This window comes from Chiloscyllium plagiosum, chromosome 28 (genome assembly GCF_004010195.1).
Source record: "Chiloscyllium plagiosum isolate BGI_BamShark_2017 chromosome 28, ASM401019v2, whole genome shotgun sequence".
NCBI lineage: Eukaryota > Metazoa > Chordata > Chondrichthyes > Orectolobiformes > Hemiscylliidae > Chiloscyllium > Chiloscyllium plagiosum.
The window spans coordinates 37,180,814-37,190,246 of NC_057737.1; positions in this window are offsets into that span (position 1 = coordinate 37,180,814).

Genomic DNA, 9,433 nt, shown 5'->3' on the forward strand with positions numbered 1-9,433 from the left:
ATAAGGTTTGTGAGGCATGACCTGCCCCTCACAAAGCCGTGTTGACTGCATTTAATCAAGCCATGCTCTTCCAGATGGTCATAAATCCTATCCTTTACAATCCTTTCTAACACCTTGCAGACGACAGACGTGAGACTGACTGGTCTGTAATTGCCGGGGATTTCCCTATTTCCTTTCTTGAAGAGAGGAATTACATTTGCCTCTCTCCAGTCCTCAGGTACGACTCCAGTGGAGAGCGAGGATGCAAAGATCTTCGCAAGTGGCGAAGCAATTGCATTTCTCGTTTCCCAAAGCAGCCGAGGACAAATCTGGTCCGGGCCTGGCAACTTGTCAATCTTAATGTTTGACAAAATTTTCAGCACATCAGCTTCCTCTATCTCTATCCATTTCAGCATGCACACCTGCTCTTCAAAGGTTTCATCTATAGTACTCGTACTGTAGTGTTCCCAGTCAATATTTGGATAGTTGAAGTCCCCCATGACAACTACCCTGCCTTTCTCACTCCTATCGAGAATCATCTTTGCTATCCTTTCCTCTACATCTCTGGGACTATTTGGAGGCCTATAGAAAACTCCCAGCATGGTGACTTCTCCTTTCCTGTTTCTAACCTCAGCCTATACTACCTCAGTTAACATGTCCCCAAACATCTTTTCTACAACTGTAATATTGTCCCTGATCAACAATACCACACCTCCCCCTCTTTTACCATCTTCTCTGTTCTTACTGAAACATCTGAATCCCAGAACCTGCAACAGCCATTCCTGTCCCTGCTCTATCCATGTCTCCATAATGGCCACAACACCGAAGTCCCAGGTACCAACCCACACTGCCAGTCCACCCACTTTATTTCGGATGCTCCTTGCATTGAAGTACACACATTTCAAACCAGGTTCTCGCTTGCCAGTGTCAGATACTTGATTTGGGAACTCCCTACTCTCATCCTCTTCTGTACCTGTCCTACAATTTTGGTTCCCATCCCCCTGCTGTATTAGTTTAAATCTACCTTAATAGCTTTAGTGAATTTCCCACCCAGGATATTGGTACCCCTGTGGTTTAGATGAAGACCATCCTGCTTGTAGAGGTCCCACCTACCCCAGAAAGAGCTCCAATTATCCAAAATACCGAAACCCTCCCTCCTGCACCATCCCTGTTGCCACGTGTTCAACTCTTTTCTCTCCCTATTCCTCACCTTACTAGCACGTGGCACGGGCAACAACTCTTGTTTATCCTAGCTCTAAGCTTCCATCCTAGCTCCCTGAATTTCTGCCTCAAGTCCCCAGCTCTCTTCCGACCTATGTCGTTGGTGCCAATGTGGACCATGACTTGGGCTGCTCTCCCTCCCCATGAAGGATCCAAAAAACACGATCAGAGACATCACAGACCCTGGCACCCGGGAGGCAACGTACCAACCGTGAGTCTCTCTCGTCCCCACAGAACCTCCTATCTGTCCCCCTAACTATCGAGTCCTCAGTGACTACTGCTCTGCTGCTCTTCCCTCTTCCCTTCTGAGCAGCAGGTGCCCCACTGCTTTCCCCTGGTAAGTCATCCCCCCAACAGTATCCAAAATGGTATACTTATTGTTGAGGGGAATGACCACAGGGGATCCTTGCACTGCCTGCCGGTTCCCTTTCTGTCCCTTAACTGTCACCCATCTGTCTTTTTCTTTTATCTGGGGAGTGACTATCTCTCTGTAAGTCCTGTCAATAACTCCCTCTGCCTCCCGAATGATCCAAAGTTCATCCAACTCCAGCTCCAGTTCCCGAGGAGCTGGTGTTGGGTGCACTTCCCACAGATGTAGTCAGCAGGGACACTAGTGGTGACCCTTACCTCCCACGTTCTGCAGGAGGAACATTCCATTGCCCTAAACTCCATTCCCATTATTCTAACTCCCGAAGTGACTACTAAAAAAAAGGATTAGGAAATAAACTAGTTACCTTACCTTGTCAATCTGGCTCCCACAACTTTTTTTTAGATTAGAGGAGGAGAATGGGTAGTGTCTCGGGTAATGCAACCACGCAAATATAAATTGCTCTACGTACCCTTCCCAGAAGTCCTTTGCTCGCTCCTCCCTCGCTGGCCTGAAGGTAAGAAGTTTAAATATACTTACCGGCCTTCCCCGACAATCACATCGCACCAACGTCACCTCCTCCCTTGACTGACTTCCTCCTTTTAAAAGTGCTGTTGTTTGATCTTTTGCCTCCAAAGTTCCAAAACAATGCAACAGCATATAAAACAGTAATTGCTGCTCCTGGAATTTGAGGAAATCACCTCCAGCACCTAAAATACCTCAAAAAGGAGCAATACTTAAAGCCACAATTTTTGATTGACACAAACAAAAGCCATACATGCTCGTCGATAATTAAAAACCATTTAGCTTAGGCATCCTTGTTCCAGTATGGTTGTTTGTGAATCAATTAAACATTTACATTATCGTGTCAATTGCATCAATTCTTTTAACATTTGAATTAAATTAGACTAATTGAAATTAATTCCAGAAAAGATTTGTAACTACACCTACTGGACTCACTGTGAATTTGTTTTGTCTCTTACTTTAAGAGTTTCAGTACTCAGTCAGGGAGATAGTAATGCTCTATTTAAGTCATCATATTTCACACTCAAAACCAGCAGGAGTTGAAGACACAACTAGAAGCATTTTAGAGGGAGAGTTTTAAACACATTAGAATGTTGTGATTTCCAGTAGTAACTATAAAACAAACTTTCAGATGAATGTAAATCAGAAGAAAAGATCATATTCACTCACACAGCAGTCCAAAATCTAAACACAATGAAGCAAGCTGTGCTATTTGACATACTGCCAGAGTATGGGATTGGGCAAAGGGTGCTTGAGGCAGTTCACTACCACCAATTGACCTTTGCCTCTACCCTATTCAGGAGCGAATTAATTATAAGCAGCAAAGATGGACCATTGGCGAGTCTAAACAGAAGAGGCACCAGTCTCCATTAACAACACAGCATAATAATAATAAACACAATTTGCATCATTAGTCAGGCATAAGTGATAAAGAGCTCATCCATCTCCACCCAACATTATCAACATTATCAGTCTGGGTGTTCCTCAATAAAACATGAATATTAACTCCTTCAGAGCGATTGTCTTATACAACAACTTCAACATGAACCCGTATGTAAAGATGGATACTAGAAACAAAGCATGTGTTTAGGTTATTAGGAGAAATACATGAAGTAAATCATATTTTCAAATTTCAGTTTGCTAAAATGTTCATATTGCAGGCCTGACTGGGCTCTCTCTCTGGGTTCATTGATTTATATTCATTCATGAACGTGAGCATTTCTGGCTTGGCCAATATTTATTGTCTATCTCTAATTGTTTGGAGCAAGATTGTGAACCTGGCAGAATCCAAACTGAGCATCAGTGAGCAAATTATTGTTGAGCAATTGCTGCTTGATAACATTGTCGATAACTCCTTCCATCACTTTGCCATTAAGTGGAATTAGAAATCTCTAAATGAAGTTATGGCTGAGGTTTTATCGAGACAAATATTGTCAGATGAAAATGAATTAATCCGTGTCTGTGTGAATTGCCTGATTGTTAGACAGGGTTCTCTTCTTCTGGCTGGAGGATTGATCCCTCTTGTCATCTTGATTTTGCCCTTGGTTCTTGGGGTAATAAGATTCATGATTTCTGATCAGTTTCAGTCACATAATTAATACTTCAAACGCTACTCAGAATGAATGGAAATCTGAAGCCATTGCAAACAAAGGGAAATGGAATTTATGGAGAAAGTGAGGACTGCAGATGCTGGAGACCAGAGTTGAAAAATGTGGTGCTGGAAAAACACAGCAGGCCAGGCAGCATCCGAGGAGCAGGAGAATCGACGTTTTGGGCATGAGCCTTTCTTCAGAAATGAGTCATTCCTGAAGAAGGGCTCATGCTCAAAACGTCGATTCTCCTGCTCCTTGGATGCTGCCTGGCCTGCTGTGTTTTTTCAGCACCACATTTTTCAACCCAGAAATGGAATTTATGTCAATGAATGATTAACTTTTTAATAGTTTTCTTTCATTAAATACCTTGCTCAGACACACAGAAGTCTATTGGTTTTTAGTTTTGATTAAGTCTACAAATAAGAGAAAAAGTGAATCTCACAGTTGGATTTTGTCCCAAGGGTAGATAGGGACATTCCCAATGCCCAGGATAATTCTATGGCGGTAGGGGTTCAAAACCAACAGCAGCTGGTAGAATTTAAATGCAGCCAATGAATTTGGAATTAGGAGACTAGTCTAATGGCAACCATAGAAATGGTGAACCATCTGGTTCACAAATGTCATTTAAGGAAGAAATGTGCTATCCTTATCTTGTCTGGGACCCACATCAATGTGAATTACTCCTCAATGACCTCTGAGATTGCCCATGAAGACATTCAGTTGCATCAAACTGTCACAGAACGTCAAAAGGTGTTGAAACTGGATGGACCAGCTGGCATCCACTTAGGTATCGGTAACATCTCCTTCTTAACAGCACTGTGGGTGAACCCACCCCACCGCCTCACACGAGTTGCAGATGTTCAAGAAGGTAACTCAGCACTTTCTCAAAGGCAATTGGATAGAGACAAGCAATGCTGATTTGGCCAGCGGTGCCCACATCCAGGAAAATAGATTAAAACATTGAAGCTTTTAATCAAATGGAGCCATGCCAGAGACTTGAGTTAGTGTGGAGTTTGCAAAAGTCATATCATTCTCATCAGCTGCCTTAGTAGTTTTTTGATGTTCATTATTCAAAGAGAAGACAGTCCAGAAATACTATATACTGAATATATTTCTTGATTTAAGTTATGAATATCACAAGTCTTCACAGGGTATGACAAGCCCAAATATTAGTCATTAATCTGTGGTGTAGTCCCTTATGAAAAGTCTTTTGGAAAGCTAACTAAATTTCACCTGCTGTTTCACCTTGGTGTAAATGCCTACTACATCTTCAAAAACTACAGCTACTTTGGCCAAGCCATGTTGCTTCTTGTTTGAAATCAAAATTAGCAGTCGTTCCTGTCTGCAGAATAGGGAACTTTGAAAATAATGCATGTGAAAACCCAAAATTCTGTACTCGATGATCTGGGTTAGCCAAACTTTCTCAGGAGGCATTATGCCTGAAACAGGAGTTATGTGACTGCACAGTCCAAACAGAGCAGAGTGGTTGGACTTCAACAGATGTGATGTTACTTGCAACGTGCGTGAGTGTGGAAGCTCCCTCTGAAAAAGCTAATTGGATTGCCAACAGCAGAGGAAATGAGGCTGATACTGTAGTAGAAAACTGTCTCATGAAGTACAGCATGGACACCATGATAGAATAGAATATTTCAGCATCAAGTTTCTCTAACGTTGTAATAGCCAATAAGGACATCTGGTAGCAACAGTTGACCAGATTACAACTGCAAAGGTGAAGTGAATGAAGGGCTTCAGGATAATGCTAGCCAATGCTATGAGAGAGAACTTATCACTCAGCTGCAGGATGCTGTTAGCAGAGACAACAATGGAAACTTATGCCAAAAGTCGACAATGCCCTAAGATGTGTAATGGAACAAACAGATGACATCAGTATGTTACTAAACAAAAAAAAACAAATGAACTGCAAATGCTGAAAATCAGAAACAAAAAGAAAAACAGAAATTGCTGGAAAAGCTCAACAGGTCTGGCAGCATCTGAGGAGAGAAAACAGAGTTAACATTTTGGGTCCAGTGACCCTACTTGAGCATTCAGACCTTCAGAACTTAGGTGTTTTTGCTATTCAAGTCTCTGGTAGTCCTGAGGAAGGGTCACTGGACCCAAAACATTAACTTTGATTTCCCTTCACAGATGCTGCCCAGACCTGTTGAACTTTTCCAGCAACTTCTGTTTTTGGTTCTGGCAAGGCTTCATCATTGAACATAACTGGGATACCCCTTAATGTTTTAATCTGTTTTCCTGGATATGGGCATAGCTGGCTAAATCAATATTGTTTGTTTCTATCCAATTGCCCTTGATGAAGCTCTGAGCTATTGTTCTAAAGAAGACTTACTGGACCCTAAATATTACACTGATTTCTCTCCACAGATGCTGCCGAACATGCTGAGCTTTTCCAACATTTTCTGTTTTCATTTCTGTTCCAGACATCAGTATGTTCTTCAGCTGAGGAGGCTGAAGAAAGAGAAGATTGACCTTAAAGATTCTAGTGACTGCACAACAGCAGTCTTATATCCCTAGATGATGCCATGAAAGATGCAGAAATGTTCCAGAATTTCACACGCTTGTACAAAAATATTGAAGCTGTGTTTGACTCCATTGATAACATGGTAGAGTATATCATGCAGATCCAAAAACAACATGCAAAGCTGAGAAAAGTTACAGAATTTGACCATTTGTCATCATTCACTCGGGCAAGTGCACCAATACTTGAACCTCATAGATTGTCACAGAAGTTAAAAGTTTAATCAAACTATTCAAAGTTCCCCAATGTACCTGTCTAATTAGCAGGCAAAAAAAAAACATTAGGCTGATTTCTGTAGTTAGTAAGAAGCTATTTGTTGCAAATAAAACAATTTTACCCATGATATAGCAAAATATAAATTATCAAATTATAAGTCTACAGGTTTAAGCACTACCTCGTTCCTAAGCTTCTACAGACAGATTCAGACAGACACAAACAAACAGAAGTGTTATGGGTTGTTCCAAAAATACTGGGGATCAAAGCTTTATAACACCAGTCCATAGGATTTGATGAGGATTCCCTTTTTCTACATCAAGTAGAACAGTCTGATTCTTATCTCCTTATCCCAAATCCTGTCAAGTCTATGCTGAAGACACAGGTGGTTGATACTTTAAGTGATCATCTTTCAGTCATTGTTAAAAGTTAACAGCTTTTAGCAAATAGTGGGAGAGATTAGTTATCTTTTAGGTCTCAGTTATTTCACTGTAGAGAGGGAAAAAGAGATAATGTCTCTTGCAACATGGAGACTTTCTGTCCCCATATTGTTCACACCCTGCTCCGAGCCAATCACAGATTTATTGTCATGCCATTGACCCCTTGCATCTACAACACTTCCTGACTGTACAAACCAATAAGTATTACGTGATTGGGTGAAGTTTGCTCTGCACCCAGACCTACAGTACCAAGCATCTTCCCTTACTGTTTGAACAAAGCAACAATGTAAACACAAACTAATGAGCTAATTTGATTTTAAAAATGCAGCAACTCCTTCCACATTCCTTGATTTGTAGCAATATTCTTTTCCCATTTTAATTCACAATTCAAATCAAGCAAAAAAGATATGGCCTTTAATAAAGCATATTTTGATTAGATTCCCTACAGTGTGGAAACAGGTCCTTCAGCCCAACAAGTCCACACCGACCCTCCGAAGAGTAACCCACCCTCAACTAATGTACTTAACACTATGGGCAATTTAACATGGCCAATTCACCTGACCTGTACATCTTTGGACAATGGGAGGAAACCAGAGCACCAGGAGGAAACCGATACAGGCACATGGAGAATGTGCAAACTCCACACAGACAGTCGCCCAAGGCTGGAATCAGACTTGGGACCCTGGTGCTGCAAGGTAGCAATGCCAACCACTGAGCCACAGTATTAAATCTCAACTTTTCTCAAGCTCAACGTAATATGAAACTATTGGCATGAACAAAAGAAATAGAGATTTTTTTCACTTATTTACATGTGTTTTTCTGTATGCTTCTTATTTGACATTTTGATGCTAGGTTACACACAGAAACATTCACGTGATAAATGGGGCCTCGTCAGCTATCACAAAACTCTGTTATTCTAAATTTGAAGGCAGATCCCTGAGGAGTTGACTCATCAAGAGTTTACTGTGTTATATTTTTGATTTCAATCTGTTTTACTTCTTTCTCCTTTCCTAAAGATGCCATTACTTTTCATACAATCAATGCCAGACATATAGTTCATGAAGCATATTTATTTCCCTTCTTAAATATAGATTTATTGTTAACTATCCACCAGTCCTCTGGCACAACGGCTTTTCTAATGAATTATTAAGCATGTGCAATAGTTTCTGTACTGTGTCTTCACTGGCTTATTTTAGAATGTTTGAACGCAATTTGTCTGGACTGGAGTTTATTGTCTTTCAATCTGATTAGTTGATTTAATATTTCTCCATATCTTATTTTAAAATGCAGTTACATAAATTCTAATCTCATCTTCTGATCTCATATGCATTTAATCTATCTGTCTAGTAAATACTGAAGCAAAATAATTATTCAATGTTTCTGGCATTTCACTATTCCTGCCTACAATTTTATTCTAACTGTCCCTTAACGGCTTTATTCTTATCTCAACTTTCATTATTTATTTATGTGCCTTTAGAATATTTAATATATTGTGTTATATCCCATGATAACTAACTCGCATAATTCCTTTTTGGCTTTGTATTTTTTTAAAAAATCTCTCCTAGTTTCTTCATATTCTATCTTACCTTGCTTATCCTTGCTGTCCATGTCCTTACTATATCTCTTTTTTATTCCCTCAGGATCTGTTCTCAGCCCCTCAAAAATTAGGGTTTCTCCAATATATTACACTGATCTTTGTCATGCTTCTGTCATTCTTAGTTATTGTCCCAAACCATGTTCATTTATGATCACTACTGCCTAGGTGCTCATCTATGCTTATCTCTATGCTTGTTTCCTTTACGAACTAGGTTCACTGCTTATTATCAAATCCAGTAGTGAATGTTCCTTTCATTTTGCATTGGAAAGGGTCAAAGACCAGATGGACATATTGCCTTATTAGTTTCTAAACTGCATCAAGAAAATTAAGATCTTTTAGACGATTATTCTGAGAGGTTTGTAAGGTTACTTCATGACAGGGTTCTTGGCCAGCAGCTGTGTTAGAACCAAACATTCTTGAGTTTAGCAACAGTAAAACGTTCTTTCTCTTGCCAAAAGTGGTTCTAAATAGCTTTCTCTGACTCATTAGTTTCTCAGAAGATCCATTCCCAAAATCTGGAAAGATTAAACTGCAATTCACTCTATTGCTCGAAGAATGGCTGTCTATAATATGTTTGGAGTCAAGATTAGAGTGGTGCTGGAAAAGCACAACAGGTCAGGCAGCATCCGAGGAGCAGGTAAATCGACGTTTCAGGCAAAAACCCTTCATCAGGAATGAGGTTGGGAGCCTCCGGGGTAGAGAGATAAATGGGAGGTGGTTGGGCTGGAGAGAAGGTAGCTAAGAGCGCAATAGGTGGATGGAGGTGGGGATAAAGGTCAGAGAGGAGGGTGGAGTGGTTAGGTGGGAAGGAAGATTGGCAGGTAGGACAGGTCATGAGGATGGTGCTGAGCTGGAAGGTTGGAACTGGGGTAAGGTGGGAAGAAGGGAAATGAGGAAACTGGTGAAGTCCACATTGATGCCCTGGGGTTGAAGTGTTCCGAGGCGGAAGATGAGGCGTTCTTC